The sequence below is a fragment of the Ambystoma mexicanum genome, chromosome 2p, assembly GCF_040938575.1.
Source record: "Ambystoma mexicanum isolate Mex_15411 chromosome 2p, UKY_AmexF1_1, whole genome shotgun sequence".
Lineage (NCBI taxonomy): Eukaryota > Metazoa > Chordata > Amphibia > Caudata > Ambystomatidae > Ambystoma > Ambystoma mexicanum.
In genome coordinates this window covers 994,511,107-994,535,680 of record NC_090923.1, presented here as the reverse complement: position 1 = coordinate 994,535,680, position 24,574 = coordinate 994,511,107, and positions in this window count along the sequence as shown.

Genomic DNA, 24,574 nt, shown 5'->3' with positions numbered 1-24,574 from the left:
CTCAGTGGCAGCGCCGCAGATTGGTCGATCCCTTTAGTCACCCAGGATGATCCGGTTTTACATGATTTCCAGGCCTTCCAGTCCAGCATGGAGAAACTGTTCGCAAGACATGCACAAGGGCAGGCCTTGGACAATGAACTTCTTTCATTACGACAGGGTAATCAAGACCTCTTGACTTATATAGCCTCATTCAACAGACTTATAGTGGAAACTCAATGGCCCGAGGATAAGAGAATAACGCTTTTCTACAGAGGCCTGCGTGGAGAGCTCAAGGATGTGTTAGCTCAAGTTGTGAATCCTCCACAAGAATGCTCAGACTATATTGACTTAGTTGTCCAATTGGACCACAGACTACAGAACAGGAAGGCAGATCGTTCCAAATTTGATAACCGAGTGTTTTCTAAACCACAAACCTCTACTAGGGGAGCTGACACGGTGGAACCCATGCAAATAGGGGGCATGAAAGGACCTTTTACCCAGAAAGAGCGGGAAAGAAGAAGGCAGCTGCAATTATGCCTCTATTGCGGAAACTCAGGACACTTTCTTCGGGACTGTCCAGTGAAACCAGCTAAGAAGGCTGTAGGAGCCGCGGATACTGTACCACACATTCTGAGCAGGGAAACGACCTAGCCCGACAAGAGTAGAGGTCCTCTTGCCGAGCGTTAAGATTTGTCCCGTGACCTCGCATTTCGTGGTACCCATGGTCCTCATTAGTCCTGAACGTCCGGATCGTTTGCATGCAATTGAAGCTTACATCGACAGTGGAGCAATCGGTAATTATGTGGACCGTGAAATGGTATCAAGGATGAATCTACCCCTTGTCCCTAAGGCTGTAAAAGACGTCATTACTACTGTGGATGGCACGGAGATAGCCTCCGGACCAGTAACGCATGCCACCCAAGAAGTGACGCTAGTGAGTCAAGATGGACACCGGGAGAGAATCGTGTTTGATGTGATCAAGGCTCCTCAGTTCCAGATCATTCTGGGAATCCCTTGGTTAGAGAAGCACAATCCTCAGATCGATTGGCGAGCAAAGACGGTTCAGTTTCCAGAATGGTTTACCACTTGTTATCCTAGGCCTGATGTTTCACTGGCGGCAATCTCTTCGGAGGAGGTTCCAAAATTACCTCCCGAATACCAGGAATTCCAAGACGTCTTCCGGAAGGATCAAGCTAACACCCTGCCTCCTCATAGGTTTTACGACTGTCAAATAGATTTGATACCCGGAACAACTCCTCCTTGCAGCAGGATTTATGCCCTCACCGAGCCAGAGAATCTTCACCTCAGACAATATTTGGACCAATACCTAGCTAACGGGTTTATCCGTCCTTCAAAATCTCCAGCTTCGATCGGCTTTGTTCTTCGTTCCGAAAAAGGAAGGAGACCTTAGGACTTGCATAGATTGTCGCGCCCTGAATCAAATCACCGTTAAAAACAGATACCCGTTACCTTTGATCCCTGAACTCCTGCACCAAGTCAAAGACGCATGTATATATACAAAATTGGATCTCAGAGGAGCCTACCACTTGGTACGGATAAAAGAAGGCGATGAATGGAAAACGGCCTTCCGCACCAAGTACGGACTATTCGAATATCAAGTGATGCCCTTTGGACTTTGTAACGCTCCTGCCGCTTTCCAATATTTTATGAACGATGTCCTTAGAGAACTCATAGACGTGTGTGTTGTTGTCTACATTGATGACATCCTTGTCTATTCATCATCCGAAGAGGAACACCGGAGACACGTTAAAAAGGTTCTCGAGAGATTGCGTCAACATAATCTTTTTGCTAAGCTTGAAAAATGCGTTTTCAACGTAACTGAAGTCGAGTTTCTGGGATTCATATTGTCACCTAACGGAGTCCATATGGATTCAAAGAAAGTCGATGCAATCATCAAGTGGCCATCACCAACCTCTGTAAAAGGAGTTCAAAGCATGTTAGGCTTCGCTAACTTTTACCGCAGATTTATTCCTGAATTTTCTCGGATAGTCCAGCCCATCACCGCTCTGTTAAAAAAGAACAAACGTTTTGAGTGGTCTTCTGAAGCAGAACAAGCTTTTCAGGACTTAAAAGCTAAATTCATTTCTGCACCTGTTCTAAAACATCCTCGCCCAGAACTCCCCTACATCATGGAAACGGATGCTTCTAGTCTTGCTATGGGGGCAGTTTTATCACAAAGAGATCCGGTCACACACCAGTTACACTCTGTAGCCTTTTGGTCCCGCAAGTTTTCGGCTCCCGAGATCAACTATTCAATTACAGACAAGGAACTTTTAGCTATCAGATCGGCCTTTAAAGCATGGCGACATTATCTTTTAGGAGCCAGACACACAGTCACCGTAATGACTGATCACCGCAATTTACAATATCTAAAGACGGCCAAAGCTCAGTCTTCCAGACAGCTTCGCTGGGCTCCGTTTCTGGCTGAATTTGACTTTATAATTTCTTATCGACCAGGCAGTAAGAACGGAAAAGCAGATGCCCTCTCCCGGATGGGAGTAGATGAACATTTGACCACTCCAGAACCAATACCCATAATCCCAGAACAAAGGATTTTGGGTTTGGTCAGTACTCAATCTTTTGAAGACATCAAGACCACGGTTAAATCACTCCTAACTCCGGCCGATTTGCAGGACTGGCAATTAAAGGGAAAAGAATTCTCAGTGGATCAAGACCTACCATATTTCCGAGGACGATTGCACTTGCCCTGTGAGAAAATACAAAAACAAGTAATCTCCTGTTATCACGACTCTCTAATGGAGGGTCACCCTGGCATTACCAAAACCATGGAAAAGATTAAAAGACATTTCTGGTGGCCATCATGGAAAAAGGATATTAGAGACTTTGTAATCTCCTGCAGTGTGTGTGCCCAAAATAAAAAAGTCAGAAGCAGAAACCAGCCGGCCTATTACAGCCACTAGACATCCCTCCATGTCCATGGCATACCTTGTCCATGGATTTTATCACTGACTTACCTCCATGCTCGGGGTATACTACCATTTTAGTAGTCGTGGATCTATTCTCCAAGATGGCTCACTTCATTCCCCTGAAGGGTCTACCTTCAGCCTCAGTATTGACCCGAGAATTCTTGGAAAAGATCGTTCGCTTACACGGTTTTCCCTCGGTTTTAGTCTCCGATAGGGGAAGCCAATTCATCTCCCACTTCTGGCGCAGTTGCTGTCGTCTAGCCCAAATTGATGTAAGACTTTCGACCAGTCACCATCCCCAAACTGACGGACAAACCGAAAGGACAAATCAGACACTAGAACAATATCTACGTTGCATGCTCCAACAAACTGAAAACCCCTGGAAGGATATTCTTTGGATCGCGGAATACGCTTACAACAATTCGACTCATTCTGGAACCGGGAAGACTCCTTTTTTCCTATTATACGGACACCATCCTAGAACCTCCAACCTGGATCCTCCCCAAGAATTTGAAGCACCTGCTGTGGATCACTTGCACTTGGAGATCACCCGTGCTTTTAAGGAAGCCACTGCCCATCTGCAAAGAGCTAAAGCTCAATTCAAAAGAGGAGCAGATCGACATCGTAAAGAGGCCTCTCACTACGCTGTAGGAGATCAGGTCTGGTTATCCACTAAGCACCTGCCTCTAAAAGGACCCCGCACCTTCATCCCGAGATACCTTGGACCCTATCTCATATCTGCCATAATTAATCCGGTGGCTGTCAAATTGGAATTACCTACGCATATGAAAATACATCCGGTATTCCATGTCTCCTTATTAAAACCAGTACAACCAGAAACCCGATTGACTGAACTTCCAGAACCGGTTTTAGTAGATGGAGAACTTGAATTCGAAGTGAAGAACATCCTAGACTCCAAAATCTCCAAATCTAAGTTATACTATCTGGTTGATTGGAAAGGATACGGCCCCCAGGAGAGGTCTTGGGAACCCTCAGAATATGTCCATGCACCTCGTCTGGTCAAGAAATTCCATCTGAATCACCCCAACAAGCCAAAACCCCCGGAGAAGACACGCTTAGGAGGGGCCTTGAGGGGGGGGGGTGCTGTCATGATCACTGTTTCCAAGGAGCCAGGACCAGCCCAACGTCCTTGGAAGCAGGCCTCTAACCCTAATCCTAGGCACCAGCCGGTCCCTACTGGGACCTTTTGGACCCTGTCCTGGCGCCGGTGGCACCAGGCTCATCAAAACCATCGGTCCCGGCACTGGAAGCGCCGGGCTCATAATTGGTGTGAAAGTGCTTGGGTGGACTTACCTGCGGCAGACCATGCTGCTTACTTACCAGCCACTTAGAAGCCCTCTGTGAACAGGAACTACTTTCTTACCTGGGTGGGGCAGCTCCACTCCCTGGATACAGCACTGGAACTCTTCTGGAAACTGGAACTCTTTTCTTACCTAGGCGGGGCCGTGGAACAAGACGCCTCATCACTCCAAGGCTATTTAAACCACACCCGATAGATGAAACGTGCTTCGCGTTATTCTGCTTCTGCAGCAGAACGCTCACCGAGTCTGTTCCAGCCTTTCCTCTTTCGATCCTGAACCTGCAAGAATTATACTTACCATTCCTGTATCCAGTCAACATCAGCACCTGCAAAAGACAAGCAAAAACAGGTTAGCAAGACAAACTTTACACACAGTGCTTTCTCACCTGATCCATCAGCAGCGGCCGTGTCTTCACGCTGCACCTTCGCCTGCAAAGACAAAGGCATTGTTGTACTTACCGGCACGCCGTGAATTCCGGATTTCTTCATTCTGCATCGCCGCCTGTGAAGACAAAGTTTAGTTACAACTTACTAGCATTCCGCTGACTCCGGCGCTGCAAACCAACATCTGAAAGACAAAAGAAAAAGACATTAAGCAGGTATTTACTCACGCCCATCACGCTCGTCGCAATAAAACGCCTGCGAATACTCCAGCGTCTCTTTAACACGAACTAAGCTGCAAGGAAAGAGACAGTTAGAGCGCTTGCCATACTTACGAATTTCCAGGCGCTTCACTCCATCTTCCATCCCAAGAGTCCTGCAATACATAAGGGAAAAGCATTATACAGAGTCTTCAACATTAACGTGCCACGCATTTAAAGACTATAAAGACAAAAGGTGTCCAGAAACTCACCGCTCGTGCAGATAACGACGGTAACCATCCTCTGAATTCAAGAGGCCAATGTTTCACCAGTGAAGGAACTGGCAACGGCACCCTGCACCAGACGCAGATGGAGAGCCCAGCATTCACCTATCTAAGGTGAGCACGTTGACCTGGGGGGGAACTCTACAGAAAAGCTGGAGGGGGAGAGAGAGGGGGAGAGAGAGAGGGGGAGAGAGAGAGGGGGAGAGAGGGGGAGAGAGGGGGAGAGAGGGGGAGAGAGGGGGAGAGAGAGAGAGAGAGAGAGAGAGAAAGGGGGAGAGGGGGAGAGGGGGAGAGGGGGAGAGGGGGAGAGGGAGAGAGAGAGAGAGAGAGAACATTCAACAACCCAGGCCATTAACCCCCATATTCTTTCACCTACAGAAACCTCACTCTTCGAGTTCGACACACAGTGCGAAGAGGTTCGACCCCAGAAGCCAATCGAGTCCTGCACATCACTTTTCGAGTCACAGACACCCTCCTGCCAAGACCCGCGCCTCCGTGGGAACACAGCTTGCTCTTCTGTGGAACCAGATCCATGATAGCCACCTGGTGCTGTCCCGTTATTGACATCTCTGCCTGAATGACAACAAAACAGAAATCCTAATGTCTAGAAATCCTATTTCAATCAATTTAGCCTTCACCTGACCAGATTTTCCTGGAAGCCCCCCTCCCCATTCATGTCCCTAAAACATTTTAGGATTATCCTTATTACTGACATGGCCCTCACACCTCAAAGTGATGAGAATTCCCGGCAAGCTGACTTCAGCCTGCACATGAGATCATGTCCTACTTAGAGATGGGCCAGAAGATAGAGTTATGAAGAGCCCCTGTGTTATCAAACCCAAAGAACTGTAACACTTTGTGCCCAGGTCTCATTAAATGGCAAAACCGCCAACTGAGGCCAATTCAATATTGTGCAGCTTGACAGCGAGAGTGTTCCTGGATATTAAAATGCAAGACCCCTTTTCCTTCTGCAGTCAATACAGTGATCACCAATTGTTAAATCACTCCCCATGCGAGGTGCAGCCAGTTTTCTGAATTTTGTTTTCAGGGCCAACGGTAAAGTGGGTCTCGTTTGGTGTTAATTCGGTGGTAATTCCACCAAATTACTGCCAAAATCAGTTACCATTACCGCCACTGTCCAGTGCGTCTAACACAGGATTACAAGTGCTGGTAGGGTGGTATTAGTTCCCATTTTTGGAGTCCATAGTACTCCATGGGACTTTTCGCAGAATTACCGGTAATTCCACTGCAGTAATTCCGCCAATTTTATTCACCATACTGTGAAAGATCCTCCACTTCAAGGTCAAAAATCTGAATTTGTTGGTGCTAATAAAATGGCTGTAATTCTGTTACTGTCAAAAGAAGTGTCTGTAACGGAATCACCCCACTTTTTTACTGCTCCGCCAAACTCGGAATAACACCCAGTGTCTGTCCAAAAGTCTTTTCACAATGATCTCACATTGATATTTATGAAGTGCCTGACTACTGCAGTTTCTTTCTGCCCTTATAAACAGGGCTGTACTCTATTTTGTATAGTTCCGATACTATTTAAACCACTTTTCTTGTCTTCCATTCCCCCTTGTTTCTGCTGCTCCCCGCCCTTTTACTTCACTTTCCAAGTGCTTTGAATTAATACTGGTGTATGTTTGCGATACGGAAAGTATCAATAGAACACCAAAAGTTATTGCCACCTGGCAAAACTGCTGGCATGATGGGGAACTCATAAAACAGTGGGGATTATGACCACAAATAAATAAATTAATAATAATAATAATACATAAATAAAACATCTTTGATATGAACTTTAAGGGCCCAGGCAGTAATGTGGACATTGGGCCTCATTACGAATCAGGCGTTAAGGGGTTAACGGCGCCGTAAACGGCGCCGACCCTTAACGCCTGATTCTGAGGTCCCTTAGCGCCATGGTGAGTTTAACACCTGCTTTTTGCAGGCGTTAAAATCCATGGCGCTAAGGGACCATGGTGCAAATTACGCCACCGTAATTTACGGTGGCGTAATTACCGCCTTCCCCACTCCCATTATGCCCTATGGGGCAGGAATGGGGAAGGGTAAAATGGGAAATGGGGATTTACCGCCCCACTCACCTTGGAATGGGGCGGTAAATCCGCCATCCACCATGGTGTAAACATAGTTTACACCATGGTGGTAAGGGTACGACCCAGGCGGTAACTTACCGCCTGGGTCGTAATGAGGCCCATTAACACTTGTGTGGGGATGATGGGTAACTCCCAGTACTAAAGTGAATCCTTTTTTGGCTGTTTTTAAGCCCAGAAAAGACCAAGAACAACCAAGAGATCACACATGAACATACATTGTAGTGTCTTTAATACATCGCTTACAGTTTTGGAGCCCCATTAATATATTTAAACCGACTGAAGTAGACTGTTACCTGAAGTGACATCTCCAAAAGTGTGTGCCTCCCTTCCTTCTGCTCACACTGCAACTCCTGCAAATCGCACTGCCAGCATTGGCTTCTTCCACCTGCCAACTAGTGTAACTGTTAATCTTGGGAAGGAAGGATAGCTCAGGGGCAACACGTTTGTGTTGGAAACAAGACAACGCTTAGCAACACAGGTTTGAATCTCAATCCCGCGCTTAGACACCCCTTGCTGGTATTAAGTGCTTTATAAAAGAACAATTATAATTCATGCATTTTTGCCATGGAAGTCCTTTACTATCAAAACTTTAAGCATGGTCGTATTCAGACTTACAAACAATAGAGTGCCTTCCACAATTGTATCCATGTAATTGTACGATTGTCTGTTCCAAAACATGAGTTGAAATGCTAATGGGCAGAGGACAGTGTTGGGGGCATTATTAGTACTAAATAGTAGTGTTAGCATTGCAGGCATTAGACAGTATCGTGGTAAGATAGGCAGCAATGGCGCTCTAGGAATATTGGACACCAGTCAATACTGTGGAGATGCTAGGCACCAGACAGTATTATGAAAATTGGGAATTCAACAGCAATGCGAAAATCACTTGCAACGTGGTTCTAGGACAAAACCAAAAATGATAGCACCACAACAATAGAAACCTAGACTCTCTGATACCACAAACTTAGTCCAATTTTGCTTGTATGTTTCTTAATCAGCTGACACGCTCACTAGAAGTTATACATTTGGATAAAGCGGAACTAGTAATCTTGTTGAGTTGTGACATGTCCGGAATCATATTATGTAGTTTGGGGCATTATCAAAGTTCTGCTTTTCCCTGCAAAATCAGAGGCACTGAGTAATCATGGGCTTTATTTAGAGCAGAGCTCTGAGTAAAGCCAAGTGTGCAATGAAGGTTAGAGCCCTGGGTGAGCCTGGCTATAAAATTCTGTATACTATGAAGAGCATTGCTCTGTGTGGGATTCTGTACAATCAGTATCAGAGCTCTGTGTGACTGTATAATATCAGAGCAGAGCTTTGAATGAGTGTGATAATTATCATGAGTATTCAAATGTGTCCAGATATAATATAGCGTTGGTAATGCATTCCAAAGGCTATACCCGGGGTAAACTGCCAGGCAGCCAAGTTAGAGGCCTAAGAGAAGCGAGGTCGTTTAACAGGGACACCCGGTCATTTACGCCCCTACAGGGCGTCCCGTTCTTTGAATGAAGATCCTGTGCAAAGATGGCCATCATGGTTGTGAAAGGCGGGACTCCGTAGGGAACCCCTCCTCCATTTCCATGGCAGCCAGAAAAGCCAAATAAGGACGGGAAAGGATTGCCTACGGCCTCTAGCTCTTTTATATCTAGGAACAGTCAAGTATCCACCATTACTCGAGCGGAAAGCTCCCGAGGGGGTGTATCAGTTCATTTGTTCCTTGAGATAGACAGGTGTATCACCATTGATGCATTTGTGGATCAATGAGAGGACCTTAAAACGTATCCTTGTTGATAATTTCAGCCAGCGATGTGCTCCCTCCTTGGTATGGCAGAAATGAGTCGAATGCTTAATTTTTAAGTATTTGGACTCTGTTTATGGAGTTCTTGTTTTCCCCAAGCAAGAGAGCATTACAATAATCCGGAAGTGGCACGCAAGTGGGCTGTTGGGCTGGAAAGTCTGTGAGACGGAATTGACTGCCTGGATTGAGGCGTTGGAACTTTGCCCTGAGAAAGTCCGTGGTTTGTTTTTGTGCCCCGCTCCTTGGTCCCCGCCCACAGCTCTCGGCTCTGACGTGCTTATAGATTCCCATGCTAGCGCACCCGCGCGCGCACCCGGAAGTGGCACGAAGTGGGCTGTTGGGCTGGAGAGTCTGTGAGACGGAATTGACTGCCTGGATTGAGGCGTTGGAACTTTGCCCTGACAAAGTCCGTTGTTTGTTTTTGTGCCCCGCTCCTTGGTCCCCGCCCACAGCTCTCGGTTCCGACGTGCTTATAGCTTCCCGTGCTAGCGCACCCGCGCGCGCACCTGGAAGTGGCACACAAGTGGGCTGTTGGGCTGGAGAGTCTGTGAGACGGAATTGACTGCCTGGATTGAGGCGTTGGAACTTTGCCCTGACAAGTGAGTCGGCAAGAGGAAGCTCAGAAGGCTCTTTTTGCAGTGCAATACGCTGGTTACCCTGCAAAGTATTTTGAAGCACTGCGAAGTATTGGTGCCAAATGCCGGGTCTTGGGATCTTGTGACATACTCAGAGACATATTTTGGGACTTGGGGACTTGGGGTTTTGGGGTTTTGGGTTTAGGAAGTTGTGAATTTGGAGACTCATGTTGATGATGGTTTAGTGCTTTAAAGTCAGGCTGCACACTGATTCTTGGTATTTTTATTTTTCCAACAGAGTCCGTTGTTTGTTTTTGTGCCCTGCTCCTTGGTCCCCACTCACAGCTCTCGGCTACGACGTGCTTATAGCTTCCCGTGCTAGCACACCCGCGCGCGCACCGGAAGTGGTATGCAAGTGGGCTGTTGGGCTGTTAGGCGGTGAGGCGGCTGGGGTGGTGGGGCATAGTGAATTTGATGTGTCCCATTAACTTTTATGGGTTGGGGCATCCTCCTTTGTAGTATATGACTTATAGTTTCACTTTGATTGTTTGTCCCCTGTAAAGCGAGTTATTTGTGTGCACAGTCAAGGCCACTAATTATGGCAGAGGGGTTGCGCAGTGTCACACAAGCGAATCTACAAATTCTAAAAAAAGCAGAGGCCGAGCAAATTGTGGCCAAATTACATTTAGATATGTCTTCCATTCCGCTTTCTCGTGAAGACAGCATGGAAAGAAATCTTTCCCCTGAGCCGTCACACGGAAGTTTACCTTTGTTAGAAAATGTGAATGGCTCCTTTAAGTTCTTAAAAGATGAGGCTCTGTCTATAGAAAGCGATCCCGCTTCTAAAGAAAATAAAGCTCCAGCTACCCCTGAACGTGCCAGGGAAAACGATCTGTGTAATCCTCTGTATCCGATGGAACCGTTCCTCCATTGTCAAATACCTTGCCTGTAGCCAATGGTAATTTTGAATCGACACCTTCTAAAATAGAGGCCCATGCAAATATAGTCACTGAGGTGTCTAAAGAAAACTCCCTGCACAAAAATCGCATAATGAATATTGCTTGGGAGATTCCCTCTTCGAAACTGGCTAATAACACCACAGAATTCAAAACAGCACTGGGGTCCTTATCCTTAAAAGAAGCTAATAAAATATCCCCGAGAGGATGGGATAATAAAGAGTCTAACCTAAATCTTAGTTTAGATAGAGATTTGATAAAAAAAAAAGGGAATCGAGCAGTTTGGCATACATACTGCTGATTTTTCCATGATGGCCCCTGTAATAGAGCTGCAACTGGGAAAGCGCATAAGACTATCACATGAACCTCCTACCCCAGTCAACAAAAGTAAAAATGGGATTGATAATGTTTTTCTATTTAACAATCCCTAACCTTACTCGTACGATGTGCCTCCTCACTTCAGTGCTCAAAAAGAGGTACGAATGCTAGGGGTCATCTTTCTTCAAGAATAGTTAGTGTGGGAGGGCCTGCTACTCAGATAAATAGTTCCCCCATCTTAGAAAAATCAATGCTCCAAGGTACCCAACTTTCACATAGTCCAGAAGGTCTTGGGCCTTCTCATATTGATTTCAATGAGTCCATGAACCATGGAAATGTGCCACAGATAAATCACGTCACGACAGATCAACAAAAATCTAGAGATGAACAACAACATTGCCTTGAAACTTTCCCTGTGTTGACCTGGATCCTGAACTTACTAGATAGGGGTCATGAGCAAACACATGAGGAAATAAATATTTTGCAGATGCAAATGTCTGATCTCATAGGTAAGCTCTGTAAAATGGAGGGCATGTTGTTGTCTTGTAATATGTTTTCCGCCCTGATTCATAACAAAGACGCGATGCCGAAATTCACAACATATTGCCACTCAAACTAAGTCTTTCGCAGAGGCTGTGACCGAAGGACTTTCGCCCAAATCTGTTACAGAGATGGTCACTGTCTCACCGATTGTAGGAATAGAGGACACTAATGCATCTAACATTGCAGCCCTGACTATCTTAGTTACTGAGATGGGATCCTCAATTGCATCGCTTTCTATGCCAACTGATAAGCAGGCAATTTTGCCCATGATGGGCATTGATGAGGCCCACCTGGATAGTCCGACGGCATTGACTGACCTAATTGATCTAACTGGAGAGGATCAGATGTCAAAGGATATAGAAAAAAAGTCTAACGTTGATCAATTGCACGCCCAACCTATATCTTTGCCCCAAACTAAAAAACAAAGAAGGGCCTTGGTTCGTGCTGAAAAACACAGTATTTTTAATAAAAACTTGAAAGGAAATCAACAAAAAAACAAAAAAATCAAGAATGTGAGAAAATAGATAAACACAATACACACATGAAAGATATTTGTAATTTATCTGGGGGAGACAATATCATCGATTTGAATCAACTGAACGAAGAATCAAAGGCTTTGTTGAACCTTCCAGAATCCAATGCGACTGCCCAACCACTTAAAAAAATCTTTCATGAAAAGAAAAAATCCTTGGAATCCAAGGCGAAGGATGATCGTAAAACAGAATCAATTAAAAACGATCCAAAGAAGCCTCAAATGAAAGTTAATAAAGGGGCAGTCTGCGTGGATGTAGGAATGGCAAACTTAGACCTGGAACCAAATCCTTTTCCTGAATCCCCCAATCAAAAACAATCTGTTCTCTCTAACTTTTATCCAATGTTGAAAACAAAAAAGACTGAGAAAGTGATCCTTTGCACAGATAATGGGCAAAGGGCCTTTAAATATGCAAGCTGTGGCAAGAAGTTAGTAAAGATTAAATCTTGGATGTTCAATGGTCCGAGTTTGAAAACATCTGACTCAAAAGCGCTGGATTTACACGATGTACTCGATGATAATGTTGCCCACGAAGGAGTACAAGAAGGCGAACAAAAATCACCAACTTCAAATACGTCGAATTTGTTGTCACAATGCCCACTAGGAAATTCTAATCTTAATGGGAAAAAAGCTGCCGCAATTTTGGGACATCACGACTCCTCAGCAATAGATAATTCTATTGACATAAAATTTGCTACGGTTATGTGATGGGAAAGCGAGCCACAATGTCATGGTAAGGCTCGCCTGAATCGTACTTTTATGATGTCTATCATGCAAGATATTCCCGCCCTGCGGATCATTCGCTCAAATGATATAGATTGGGTGAAATTAGCAGCGACAAATAACAACAGAATGATCTGCAAATGTATGTCTCTGTTTATTCTGAAGTTGCTATGGGAACATAAAAAAGATCTAGCATCCATTGGCCTATCCATCTGCATTTTTCCCACGCTTGAGGAAGCAGCGATTTTTCTGGAAACAATGCCTCCTGTATTCGAAAGTAATCCTCCTGGTTCCACTCAGGGCGTTCCATCTAATCTGGATGCTGACCCTATAAAACAGTTTAGGGCATTTGTCTCAGTACTAAAGGAGATGTCATGGGGGGATCCTAATATCGATCAACCCGCAAATCAACCAAAAGGGATGAGAAATTCCTAGCTTGGTTAAACTCTCTATCATCTCGTGGAATTCATGCGGTTTGAACAACTTCAAAAAATGGTATAGCCTAAATTATTTTCAAAGACCTGACATTATATTTATTCAAGAATCTATGAATCAAAACAACTTTATCATAGAGGGCTATTTTGCATTTACACAGGGCGCCAGGCGGAGTCCCTTGGGACAACCCTCGGGTGGTCTTGTGATATTAATCAATACCGCATATAAATACTCCACTGAGATGATTAGTAGTTCCGAATATTAGCTATAGCTCTAAAAGACGATGAGGATCCTTCCATTATTCCTATACTGATCTGTATTTATTGGAATAAACTAACTACCCCAATTGAGAGCATCTTGGATGAATTGAACAATGTTTTAGAAAAGGGCCTCATTTTGTTTCCTTCAACCAGAATTATTGCCGGTGGTGATTTGAATTGTTATTGTTATGACAAAAGTATCTACAACACTGCAATGTGGAATGATCATTCATCTATCTCAAAGAAATATGGGTATTTGTGGAGTACCTTTTTTCTTGACTGGGACATGTAGACGCCTTGCTTTCCTTTGGATCTTTACCACTACACTTGGGCGGGAGCAGGGTGCAAATCTTTAATCGGTTATTTTTTTATTTCATCTAGTCTATATTGGAGTATTGACGCCTTAGTGATAATCAATCCGAATCTAGTTGATCATATGATGATTTCTCTGACCCTGAACCTTTCCATGGCTCGCTTTGATGACAACCTTTTTTTAGCTTTGGTAGAACCGGATCGTCCCTCCTTAACAGTGAGATGGAATCCCAGGGTATGTTCCATCTTCACACAGCACCTTGAATGCGATCCTAATATTATTTTACTGTCTGCTCCAGGAAACCCCTTTCTTCTACATTGGGATAATCAGAATTCGTTTAGAATCCAATTTCACTTACAGAAGTTAAATAACATATGTAAAAAGAATGAGCAAGTTATTTCTACTCATGTCCATAAATTTAACTTTCAAGTCTCACGTCTGAAAGCGCAGAAGAATTATGAGGTCAGAGAAATTATTAAAGCATTATGTCCGTCTGAAAATCGTAGTGCATGAATTAAAACTGTTAGACAACGATATCGAAACAAGCTAAAATGGCTAAAGGGAAAATTGCATTTCGAAGACAACCAACGAGTTATCTATCATCTGCTGAAACATGACTCAAGGCAAATCTGGAGTATAATGCGCTCAATTACATCAGATTCTGTTAATACAATCGAATCTGTTATTAATGCAGAAAGGTGGGTCTCCTACTTTAAGACCAAATATCACATGCCTGAGCGCTTTGGTATGCTAAAGGGAGGAGAGCCTCAGTTCCATTTAGACACACATGACAGCTGGTCGATTAGAGATATTATTGACGCCATGGGTAAACTTAAACATTCTAAGGCCCCAGTACCCGATGGTGTCCCTCTGTGTGCTTATAAGTCAGATCCTGTGTTTTGGGCGCATATTCTAAAAATGAAATTTGATTTGATCTTGCATTCTGCTACTATCCCTCCCTTGGTCTTCTGCTTTGGTTATTCCAATTTGCAAAAAGAGTCCCCCTGATTGTCCTTCTAATTATAGACCGATAGCTCTTACTGACCCTTCATCTAAAATGTTCTCTCTTCTTCTGCTTCAACAACTACAAACATACATTTATGACCATAATCTTTTGTCCATCTATCAAGTGGGATTTAGAAAACACATAGGCTGTCTTTTAAATGCCACTATTTTATCCCATCTTCGGGCCCATACTTCTGTTTCTAAATCTGGTGCGGTCTATATGGCAAGTTTAGATTTGACTGCGTCATACGTGCGATACTATGGAAGAAAATGATAGCCTTGGTTATTCCCCATCAACTGGTTGCTTTGATTGCCCTGTTACATAAAAATACCAACTATCATATTCGCCTTACCAAGGAAGGCGCTTTGACTGACCCAATTCCAACCGAAAAGGGTGTGAAACAGGGTTGCAACATGGCAGCAGTGTTGTTCAATCTATATCTGCTGGGTCTAGACGCTAATTGGAGGATTGGAGAATGTTTCCCAGTCAAGCTTGGCTCTCTCAAGCTAGACTGGTTGGGATTTGCTGACGATCTTCTATTTTTTTGATAGAACCCCTTTCGGCCTCCAACGAAAATTGGATCTATTTTCAGACTTTGCATTCCACCATAATCTTTCTCCTAATCCTGCTAAAACTTTTATCTTGATGTTTTCTGATGGAAAATTGAAGCCTCATCATTTTTCCTGGTCTCTAAATGGCACCAAAATAGAATTCTCTCCCATGTTGCGCTATTTGGGTTATCCCCTGACTGATTTATATTCTCTAAAAATGTGGAAAAACTATCTCACCCAAAAAGTAAGAACTCTATCCTCACAAATGAAAATTATTTTCCACAAATACTGTATGTTTTCTCTTTTACCTTTGATTCAGTTCTACCTTCAAAAAGTAGAACTTATTATTCTCTACTCCTTAGATATTTGTTGTTACGACCTTGACGACTTTCTAAATGTTCTCCAGGGTAAACTCTGGAAATCTGCTTTAGGCTTGGCAATTTCTATTCCAAATGTAATGATTTGCCATGAGCTGAATTTATTACCTTTATCGGTAAATCATACGAGGTGAGGGCTCACTAACCATTTAAAGATTCTTAATCCGCCTAAAAATATGCTTTACATAGAATTGAATAAACTATTGGGCGAGTCGCAGATTAAATCACTCAACAGATATGCTTCAAAATTAATTAATATTCTATCTCTTATTAACGAAACTCCAGCCTCTGTGTGCATGTGGCTGCCTAGCCAAAAAAGAAAATTTCAAAGATTTTATTGGTGCAAATTGCTGGATGAAATGGGCACTTATGCTTCCTATAAGGAATACAACTGTGTTCGAGGAAAATGGGAATGCAGATTAAAATATCTGATCAAATTCCCGTCTGCTAAAGCAAAAAAAAACTTACATGCAATTCGCCTAAATCAATTTCTAATGTGCGAGCGGACTAAGCATTGGGCTGGCAATTTAAAAAAGTATAGAAGGCAGAATGTGTCGCATTTGTGAAAACAGTGAAGCGCCGGAAACATTGAAACATCTGGTGATCGATTGTCCGTTCTTTGAGAAATCTCACGCCACAATATTTGGGCATTATTATTCAAACTCAAATATTGCGAAGGCATCCTTATGGAAACGTTGCATGGAAGGGTACAGCCAAAAACTAATTCTCAACTTAATAAATTTGCTTGGAATCATCGAGATTAAATTGGCTAAAGTATCACTGTTGGTGTAATCCATGTAATTCGTGATTTCTCTAAGTAGATTGTGCTTTATAAAATCCGCCGGATCGGATTTTGATGTTGTTTATGAATTTACTATCCTTTTGTGTAATGTGAAAGCAAAAGTATTTAATTTTTTTCCTTATGAAAACGTTGCATAGCAGGGAACAGCCAAAAATGCATTCTCAATTTAATAAATTTGCTTGGAATCATTGAGATTAAATTGGCCGAAGTATCACTGTTGGTGTAATCCATGTAACTTGTGACTTTTCTAATTAGATTGTGTTTTATAAAATCCGCTGGATCGGATTTTGATGTTTATGAGTTTATTATCCTTTTTGTGTAATGTGATAGCAAATGTATTTAATTGTCTTCCTTATTAATAGCTAAATTTTGATTTTGGTTTATTGCTTTGTTAATTTGTTAATTTGAACTCATGCTTTTTTTTGTAATGCAATGTGCAATGTGTATATTCGTTTAGGGGGAGAATAATTTTTTAAAATGTAATTTTTGATTCTGAGAAAAAGAAAGAATTGTAAAGGTTTTTTTTAAAAAACCAAAACAATAATAAAAACAATAATAATAATAATCCAAGTGTGGCATGACAATGGCCCTGACCAGTGTGTGACGATTTGTAAGGGACAATAGTGGTTTGGCGTGCCTCAACACTTACAGATTGAACTGTGTGCCGCTAACCACTCCGTCTACATTTGCCTCAGAGCCCAGGGAAGCGTCAGCATGAAACCCAACGTCTTAACCCTCTCAGAGATGTTTATACGATTTCCCCTAATGTACATGTGAGTGTACTCTGGACCTAATTTGGCTCTGGCCTGCGTAGATCGAAAAATCATCAGCTCCGTCTTGGCACTATTCAAACACATCCAATTACTGGACATCCTGGGTACTGAGCATTACTGGGTATCCCCCGGAGGATCTTGGAGTGAAGATTGACTTTGCTGAGTGTGGCTGGTTAACTGCCACGTGGCTGTATGGAATATAGAAGAGGACAATGGGCCTCATTACGACCCAGGCGGTAAGTTACCGCCTGGGCCGTGACTTTACCACCATGGCGTAAACTACGTTTACGCCATGGTGGTTGGCGGACTTACCGCCCCATTCCGACCTTGGCGGGGCGGTAAGTCCCCAATCCCCATTTACCCTTCCCCATTCCCATTTTTGCCCCATAGGGCATAATGGGAGTGGGGAAGGCGTTAATTACGCCACCGTAAATTACGGTGGCGTAATTAACTCCATGGTCCCTTAGCGCCATGGATTTTAACACCTGCTAAAAGCAGGTGTTAAGTCCGCCATGGCGCTAAGGGACCTCGTACTCAGGCGGTAAGGGTCGGCGCTGTTTACGCCGCCGTAAAACCCTTACCGCCTGAGTCGTAATGAGGCCCAATGGAGAAAGAGTGAGGTTGGTGATTATTGTTCTGAAGAGCAATATCTTGCATCTTTAAGGGCTACCACAAGCTGTTCTGTTCCCACAAGGATTCCAAAATGGTCCAAGTCCTTTGGACCTCTTCTGGGAGTGCAGTCCATTCCAGTGTCCTCTGCCATAGAGATGACAACACAGGGCCCCTAAGGCCGAGGAGAGATTTGCCCCCCAAACCATCTCCTGGGTACAGTGGGGATGAACAGCAGTGGACTAAGCCCTTAACTATTGGCTGAAAAGGAACAAGGACCCCATTACTGGAGGTGAAAGAAGAATTGGGACTCACTGCACCCAGGAAGCCCAAGTTGGAATCCTCTTTAGTCCCTTTGACCTGTGCTCGAGTCACTTAAACAGCATTTGATGTCCTTTCAACCAAGACAGGACCGCCCCACAGTGCCGCTTTGACGTCATACTTTGTGCTGCACTTCAAGCAATCTAGATGTTGACTTCACCCATTGCCTCGGAACGCCTCGAGCAACCGGAACTGCAGGCTTCACCTTTGATGGGAGCAACCAACTCGAATACCGACTCACTCTGCTGGACATCCTCAAACTCGTTATCACGAACGGTGACTCGGACCAGCAGAAGTCATTGTCTTCCTGCTGACTTGACCACTTTTTGAATCATTGGAAGACATCGACTCGGCGACTCGACCCTGTTGTATAAAGCTAAACCTTTGTATGCTTTGTTGTATAAAGCTAAACCTTTGTTTGCTTTCTTGTTGCTATGGTTTTCAGCTGTGTTTATGCTAAGCACATCATCTGTAATTCCAGAATGGATGTATGCCTACTGTGCCATTCTGGAATGATGTGTGCTTGGAGATGTTTACTCTGGAGTGAAGTCAGTTATACCCTGGATGCTGCCTGTGTTGGGGGTCTTAAGTGAGTTACCAAAGCTGTTCCAAATAAACTGGCTTTCACTTACCAAGTTTGTGGTTTCTTTACAGACCCTTCGTGAGCCTTCACCATGAAACCAACTCCACGGCGACTGCCTGTGGGATCGCATGCCTTCGAACATCAGCTCGACCACAGATAAAGCATCCAGAAGACCAGCTCAACACTTTCAAGACTCCTAAAGATAAGAACATGTTACTGTTAAAAGGCCCTGTACGATTGGTCCACTTTCTGGGGTCCTACAGGCTTGTAAGCCCCCTTTTCCACCTTGTTTTCCAAGCATTTTCTTTTGAACAGTGATATTGCTGCAATTCCTTGCCTGAACACTTTAGCTGAAGTACCAAAGTGCCATATTATGGTAAAGTCTGGATTGTCTGTGTTCTCTTACAGTGGTTGGATTGTTTTGTATTTTTAGTAAGATATTTGTATTTTTACTGTTTAATAAAAGTTTAAAGAACCTTCGAGTGGACAGTCTTTTATTCTGGACTTTTTTTCTATTGCTATATAATATTGGTACTATTATCATTTCACAGCTCTCCTGAGAGTATATCTTGCCTTCAGCTCAGTTTACCGCAAAGAGGTATACCTGTTGGGCTGTGTCTGTTTTACCTTTTATGATTGGCATCACTGCTGTTTTAGCAGTGGGGGGCTGAGTAGGCGGTTTAACCACCGCTCATCCCTGTACTCCTGCAGAGCAGTAAACATTTCGTCACAGCATTGCTCTAAGTACCAAGATCAGAGATCACCCAACTTGATGCACATTGGACACGTTCCAACTGTGCACTGCTCCTTCCACAGACCCAGGCTTCTGTCTAAGAATCCTATGGAAAAGAAAAAACACGGTAAGACCACAACAGTGGCAGATGTGCACTATAAAAATGGCAGTTTATATAGCAAAATAAGCGCCATGATATATTGAAAGCGACCTTTGGATATATCATCCGAAAAAGATGTTTCATGGACACATATAGCAACTATTTATGCTTCAAAAGAACCCCCTTTCATCGCACATGCAGTCACGTGAGATAGTGTCAATCATTTCACCACCAGGTGTCTCCTTTCAGTTCAAAAGGGCCAGCACTTGCATGCTCTGTACGCAAAGCAGGCAGGCGTCTTGGAATGAAAGAAGGCTCACATGTGTTCAGGCATGCACCCTCACCCGGCAAGGCAACAGCTTCAGGAGCGCTGGGGGCATATCTTTCCAATTGTGATTTTCATATTATTAATCTTCTGCCACTGTTATCAAGTATACTCATCCCTTGTGCAATATAAGCAGCTGTTTCTTTGATTTTTCATTATAAGGTTGCTGGTCCAGAAATAATGTGCCGGTAATTCCGTTTAACGGCATGTTTAACGGTTACCTGACTTAACTCCAGCCAAGAGCTGGAGGTAAATCAGGCCCCCACCAGCATACAACATCCGGTATTACTGGTGCCGGAAATAACGGCAATGCCCCCATGGAGTCCTGTTGGACTCCATGGAATGGGGAATTACCGGTATCCCCGATCACAGCAATACCAGGATATCAGGTGGCGGGAACGGTAACACCGATTGCCGATATCCCACCGGAATTGCCGGCCGGATACCAGCAAACGTGTAATGACCCCCATATACTATGTGGTCATGTTATAATTTATTTTGTAGTTCAGTCATTAAATAAGATATTGTAGAATGTGTAAGGGGTGAGTTGTCTAGGAAAACTGCCTGTAACCTAAACTCGTACATTTACCCTTTATATGGTTCAATCCCTCGTAGGTGACCAATGCCTATAGGGGAAGTAGAGAAATCAGGCACTATAAACTAGCAATGGGTCAAATGTCAGTCAGCACCCCAGATGACAAATGCTCTTTTCTTTGAATTTGGGTCACCCCGCCTCTCTGTCCGTTATTAATAATAATAATTTTTGTGTTCGGCATGCTGTGAATACTTATTCCTGTACAGTAAGTTAGCCATCCTATTGATTGTATTGCTTTTTCAGTATGCCCCAATTCGTCACTGCAGAAAAAGAAAATAATTTGCATGATGGAATGATTTCTACTAGTTCAGTCCTAGCTATTAAGTGAGGGTTCCATTGCAGTGAATCCAGCTTATTTCAATAATAAACGCCATATGGTAGGTACTTAAAACTTCATACCCAGATTTCGGACAGGGATCCGTGGACAAGTGGAACTGGCTGAAGCCTGACTCATACATTTACCCAGTACCAAGTTTGATCTCTGCTGGGTGACCAATGCTCACATAAGAACTGGTGAACGCAGACCTTTTTACCCTCCAGCTGTCAAAATGGCCCCTCCATCGGTTATAATAATTTAGTTTTGTTTAGTTAAATTTTTATTAAGCGCCAATTTGCCCATTGGCCCCAGAACGCTAATGAATGCAACTTCAATTTAAGTCCCCACTAGTTGACCAATGCTCTTTTTCTTTGCTTTTGTGCAAATGTACCTCTCCAATTCTTTGTGTATGGGGCATGTTGGCATGAATGGGACTGCAATTGGTAAGTTGACGGGAAATCTTTCTACTGGCTACTATACAGTAACAAAATATGCATATAAGGGGCAAAGTCCCAACATTTTTTGTTTACGGGAACCAATTCTCAAGAAGGGACGTTAATCAAGAGGCAAAAAATGGTGCATAAAGCACAGAGAATTGAAAAACCCCTCACTACTGGAACCCAGGGGGAAGTAGAGATTGGCCGATTATTATCACATACAACTTAACAACACCAAGAGTATGTCACATAAAAATACATTGCAAATGAACTCCTTAGGACTAGAGACAAAATGGAGCAAACTAAGAGAGAAAAATATGTATAAATCTTATTTTAATGATAAATATTAAAAACAATTTATATTCGTACAGTAGTGCATCACGGAAAAACACAAAAGACGACTGTCTATGTAATAGGACATACAGTAGGGAAAGTGGAGAATTTATCAGTCCTCCTTTCACATTTAAAGAATTTGACTATAGCAGTTGTGCTTAAACGCTATTCGAGAAAAAGAGTGTCGACATGTTTCAGCCAGAAGTCAGATTAGATACGTTCTCAGGTATCCATTCGGGAATAAGTGAAATGGCCATCTTCAGGACAACAAATTTCTTTGTGATGAAGCTGATGTGTAGTTTAGATAAGACATTGTGATCTAAAAGAGTATATGCATAATTAGTTCGTTGGACAAGATGCATAATTTTTAAAGATTGCAGTTGTCTTCTATTGGTAATGTTCTCCCTCCTTTTTAAAAAAAATAGGATGTGGTACACCTTGCCATAGGTCCTACGATTTGTGCCGCTAGTGTGCAGCCAAACGTACGTAAAATAACTCTGAGACGGATGAACGTTTGCATCTACTCCAACACACTTGACCCTATGGAATTAAGTAAGAGATTGTTCTGATTTATTTGTCACTCAACTATGAGTTATCCGTATGTTTTATGTTGTCTTATTTTTGAAGTGTACAACACCTGTTTTACTGTGTATAGGCTTTAGATTATTTGTACTGCCTTTTTTTTTTAAATACTTTTCATACATTGCAAACGATGTGAACATTACCAATAGAAGACAACTGCAATCTTTAAAAATTATGCATCTTGTCCAATGAACTAATTATGCATATACTCTTTTAGATCACGATGTCTTATCTAAACTACACATCAGCTTCATCACAAAGAAATTTGTTGCCCTGAAGATGGCCATTTCACTTATTACCGAATGGATACCTGAGAACGTATCTAATCTGACTTCTGGCCGAAACATGTCGACACTCTTTTTCTCGAATAGCGTTTAAGCACAACTGCTATAGTCAAATTCTTTAAATGTGAAAGGAGGACTGATAAATTCTCCACTTTCCCTACTGTATGTCCTAGGCCGTTCTTTGCCTGCCCCACTCCAGAAGGGGCAGTCCAGCCTGAACTGTTTGGTCACATCCCTTCTGCACGAGACCACAAGCAACCCCAGACATGTTCTGGCCTCATTGGGCATCATCGGTGAGGTGTAGCTTGGGTCTCTAGGCTTTAGTAATCTTTGATGTTATCTCTTTCCTGTTGTATTCTTGCTAGCTTGAAAAATCCAATAGAAGGATTATTTAGTAATGATATGATATGATATGGCATTTGTAACGCACCTATACACAAGTGTTTCAAGGCGTTATGAGGCAAGGAAGGGGTAACAGAGGGAGAACAGAGACAACAATCTTACTAGGCCAAGTGACATTGACATTGCGCAAGTGCAGCGGATGGGGGAGGGGAAAAGTACCAGGGGAAAGGGGAGGGGGCAGTGCTGTAGATGAGATCAAAACAATGGTCCTCATTCCGACCCTGGCGTCAACCAAGGCGCTATTAGCGCCTTGGTTGACGCCGTTATTTTTCCGACTCCGCCATGGTGACTGGCGGAATTACCGCCCCATTCGAAGGTTGGCGGGGTCGGTAATTCCCCATTCACCATGGGCCCTTCACCATTCCCATTTTTGCCCCATAGGGCACAATGGGAATGGGGAAGGCGCTAATTATGGCACCGTAAATTACGGTGCCGTAATTAGCTCCTAGGTCCCTTTGCGGGTTGGTTTTTTAACGCCTGCAAAAAGCAGGCGTTAAGTACCAACCCGCAAAGGGAACTCGGAATAGGGCGGTAAGGGTTTAACGGCACTGGTCTCGTTACCGCTGACCCTTAACCCTTACCGCCCTACTTGGAATGACCCCCAATAACAAGAAGTGCGGCCAGCAGGTGGGAGGTGCAAAAATAAGTGCAGACAGCAGGTGTAGGGGGATTGTAGGGTTACAGATACTGACGCAAGTGCAAGGGTTGTCAGGAGGCAGTGTGGGTGTGCAACTGGGCGGGCAGAGACCTGGGCCTGAAATCAGAGGCTAGCCAGGTGACCAGTGCGGTATCAAACAGGAAATCAGCAGGACAGATGAAGAGAGAAGGCAGAAGCAAAGAGGAAGGTCTTGAGGTGCTTCCGGAGCTGGTTCTCCTCAAGTTTCAGAGAGGCACGAAGGCTGTTCCAGAGGGATGCCCCAGCCGAAGAAAGAGATCTACCACCAACTCATTGCTTGGAGAAGCTAATAAACCTGAGGGAGTTGGAGGTGGAGGAGCGAAGAGCTCGAGAAGGAAGGTATTTACGAAGTGAGAGTTGGAAGTATTGAGGCCCCAAGCTCCAGAAGGCCTTGTGTACAATGTAGAGGTTCTTGACCTTAATCCTTGCAGCCACTAGGAGCCAATGTAGAGATTTCAGTGCTGGAGAGCTACGATCCCTGGGCTTCAGGCCAAGGACAAGTCTTGCAGTCCTGTTCTGGATGAGTTGCAGAGGGCGGACAGTAGAAGCAGTCATATTTAGAAAGAGGCTGTTGCAGTAGTCCAGCCTAGAGAGAACCAGAGCTCTAGAGACAGTGAGCTACTGGGAGAAGGAGAGGAAAGGAAGAATACCTCTGAGGAGATGCGGCTAGTAGTTCGATTTTTAGAGATGTCAGAGATGTGAGGAGAAAAGGAGAGTGTGGAGTCGAAGATGACCCCGAGCTTCTTAGCCTCACAGGTGGGAGCAGAAAGAGGGCCAATTTAACTGGGAACAAGTTGTGGGCCGTACAAATCGGAAATAGGTGTTGCCCATTGAAGGATGCTTAGTTCAGAATTGTATAATTGTAAAAAATTGGCAGATATACCTGTTTGAGTGCTGCATCCTTTTCTTCATGTTGCAAACATCATCGACTGTCTTAGCTAAAACAATCACACTCTTAGGCACCCTTTACTGGCACCAACTACATGAATACATTTCCTTTAAAATCTGCTGTCCCAGCTCAATAAAAGAATACCCTTTCCCTTGCAGGTCACAATTGTAACATAATGCATACTTAATGCACTGTTT